The sequence below is a fragment of the Trichechus manatus genome, unplaced genomic scaffold, assembly GCF_000243295.1.
Source record: "Trichechus manatus latirostris isolate Lorelei unplaced genomic scaffold, TriManLat1.0 scaffold00191, whole genome shotgun sequence".
In the NCBI taxonomy this organism is placed as follows: domain Eukaryota; kingdom Metazoa; phylum Chordata; class Mammalia; order Sirenia; family Trichechidae; genus Trichechus; species Trichechus manatus.
Genome location: NW_004444127.1, coordinates 990034 through 993528, shown reverse-complemented (window position 1 = coordinate 993528; position 3495 = coordinate 990034).

Sequence of the window (3495 nt, the reverse complement as noted above, 5' to 3'; positions counted from 1 at the left end):
AGCAGACTCCAGAATCACTTGGAGGACTTGTTGAACCTCAACACTTCTGCAATCGCCTGTAACCACCTCCCTGCAGAGTTTCTGATTCCTTAGGTCAGAGATTAGGCTCAGAATTTGCATTCCCAGCTTGTTCCTGTTAACCACACTTTGAGAAGCGCTGTTCCAAAGCTATTTACAAACTAGGATCTGTTTGGCAGATCTTCCCACGGTTCCTCACCCCCAGATTTGGATGACTAGATTGAGGAGGGGATGGGATAGGAGGATCAGCCATCCCAGCTCCGATCAGCAGCTAGGCCAGAGTCATTTGGGGCTCTGGCCAGACTGCCTGAGTTCCAAGCCTGACCTCACTGCTTTCTAGAGTGTGGCCTCGGGCAAGGTGGGTAACTCAATACACTTCAGTTTCCTCATCTATAAAATCAGACTAATAACCTTACCAACCTCCTGAATTTGTTAAGATTAAATACATGCGTAGCACCTAGACCAGGTCTGGCACATGGTTATACCCGTTGCCGTCGAGTCGATTCTGATTCATAGCGACCCTATAGGACAGGGTAGAACCGCCCCATAGGGTTTCCAAGGAGCAGCTGGTGGATTCTAACTTCTGGTTAGCAGCGTAGCTCTTAACCACTGCGCCACCAGGGCACATAGTTAGGGACTGCTATTTACCGAGATGACGACAAAGCCCCCTTGGGTGTGGCATCCTACTGGCCCAGTTTCCCTTGGTTAGGAGGCAGGTGAAATGTTGGCCGCAGCCACAGCTGGCTGGCCACCAGGGTCCAAGTGGCTGCTGCAGGGTCTCACTGTGAAGGTGGGCCTGAGGGTCATCCAAGTCAAGGGTGCATTAACTGTGTCCCCCTCTTCCCTGCCCATAGCAATTCATTTCTTGGCCAAGGTTCAGCACTTTGAGAGAATCTGTACCTGGCCCAAGGTTCTTATTTGACCAGCCATGCCCACAAGACGCAGTCCATGTTCCATGGGGGGAGGGTATTACTATCTACCTTGCCCCCCCAATCTCTGGTCTCTCCTGAGTTTTGGAAGCTGCCCCCTTTAGGCACAGAGCAACAGGCATCCTGGACCTAGGGTACAAGGCCCCCCAACATTCTCCCACTCTCTCAGCTGGGCTGGTGGAGGTGTCCTGTCCTGCAGACAGCCACTTGTGCCACCCACCACCCCACTCACTGCCACACTTGCCTCCTCTATCCCTCATGCTATTTCAGCATGTTCATTCATTCGTTGATTCAACAAACACTTACTGAGCACCTCCTGTGAGCTGGGCCCTGAGCTCAAGACTTATACATACAGTTTCACTTAAGTACCATGTGTGTCATCATGATTTCCCTTTCTATTTGACAGATGAAGAAACTGAGGCTCAGAGAGGCTTGCCTAAGGTCACAGAGCTAGTTAGCAGAGGGCCGGGGCCTTGAACCCAAATCCAGATGGTCTAATTCTTAAGTTTTGATCTTACCTGCTGCCTTGTCCCCCCCAACCCCCCATGAGAATTGAGAAGCGGCTGGCTGTGGTCCTCTGGCTCTACTGGTCCACTGCCACCCTCCTCCTTTGGGGAAGCCTGACCACGTTGTTTCTTCCAAGCCATCCTGGCCCTCTCTCCCAGAGGTGACGAGCTGCTAGACATTCTGTGGTCCTGGAGCAGCAACAGTGGCATTGGGGATGATTCACAGGCAAGAGAGTGAGGAGGTGAGGTGCCCAGGCAGCCTGGCCCATCTCCTCTGGCAGGAGGCAGGGGCTAGGAAGTGTGGGGGAGACCTGCCTCAGAGTTCCTGAGCTCCCAGCTGCTCCTCGGAGTCGGAAAGTCCCAAAGATCTTCTCACCAGGCAGGTTCACCTGAAGAAAGCCCTGGAGGAAGTGAGGGGAAACCAGGAAAGGGAAGCAGGAGGAATTCTGAAAGCCCAGCTCTGCCTCACTCCCTCCGTCCTGGGGCCAAACAGGTGTTCCCAGTGGCAGCTGCATCAAACCCTGGCTTAGCAGCTCTCACCCCCGAGCTATCTTTTACAGTTTACAAAGCACGAGAATCTTCCCCGAAGCCCTCCCCTCCTCTCCTTCTTCCGGGCTGTCTGATGACAATAACAACATCAGCAACAATAGCTTCCAGCCTGCTCCACGCTAAGGGTTTTGCGTGCATCCTCTTTGTTAACCTTCAAGTAGCCTCCAGAAAGGAGGTCCTATCTTTATGCTCATTTTACAGATGAGGAAACTGAGGCTGAGAGCAGCGAAATCACTGGCCCGTGGTCCCATCGTCAGAATCTGCACCCAGGTCTGTCAGTTCTAATCCCTCTGGGCTCAACCCAAGCAGGCTTCTGGCAACATCTTCCTCTACCTTTCCAGGAGGGGGTGCTGCTGAGACCTCTATCCCCAGGCCCTGACCCCAAAGACTGGGCCCCATCCCCTCCCAGCCTCTCTCTTCCCATCTCCCTGGTGACATGTAGGTGTCAGCTATGGGAGACACTAGTCTCAGCACCAGCATCTTTGAAATCCAGTTCCACCTGCATTCTTCCTCAGGGATTTGCAATCCACAGGTCATTTCTGGCCACAAATACTGGCACTCCCGCTGCCCACCCTGCCTCCCAGCACCGACCTTCACAGACACACACACAAAACACAAGCACACCCGTACACATACAGGGATACAAAGGAGGTGTGGCTGCGCCTGCTGAGGCAGATGGGGTGGGGGGTGGGGTGGTGGTGAATGGAGCCCCAGCTGCTCCCAGGCTCCCCCAGCTCCACAGTCTCCTGGGCTTTGAAGGGAACGTTTCTCAGGGACATTGAGGATGAGAATAACAATAATAGCAACAAAAAAATCAAACCCATTGCTGTCGAGTTGATTCCGACTCATAGCCACCCTACAGGACACAGTAGAACGGCCCCATAGGGTTTCCAAGGAGTGCCTGGTGGATTTGAACTGCCGACCTTTTGGGTAACAGCCATAGCTCTTAACCACTACACCACCAAATTTTCCAGCAATGATAATAGGAATCAGCATTTCCAGTTTGCAAACCTTTTCACCTAATCGCCTCACTTGACTCTCACAGGTATTTGAATGTTTCCATTTTTTCAGATGGCACAGCAGAGGGTGGCAGAGCTAGTTAGGGGCAGAGTCAGGATCCTAACCCTGTTCACTCTCCCTCTCAGTTATGACTCCGTCCCCTGCACTGTAAATAGTGATGACACTTCATGGTTACCAAGTGCTGGGCCCCTATTCTTGCCTGGCATTGAGGGCGCACATCACATGCGTGAATTTTAAGTCTCACAACAGCCCAGCAAGGTGGGCATTATTATGCCCATTGTAAAGATGATGTAACTCAGATAAGTTGAGGCCGATTGGCAGTCTAAGGAATGTTCCTGAACTAGATGCACAACACTTTATTTATTTATTTATATTTTATTGTACTTCAGGTGAAGGCTTACAGAACAAATAGTTTCTCATGAAACAGTAGTACACATGATGTTTTATGACATTGGTTAACAACCCCAAATCAT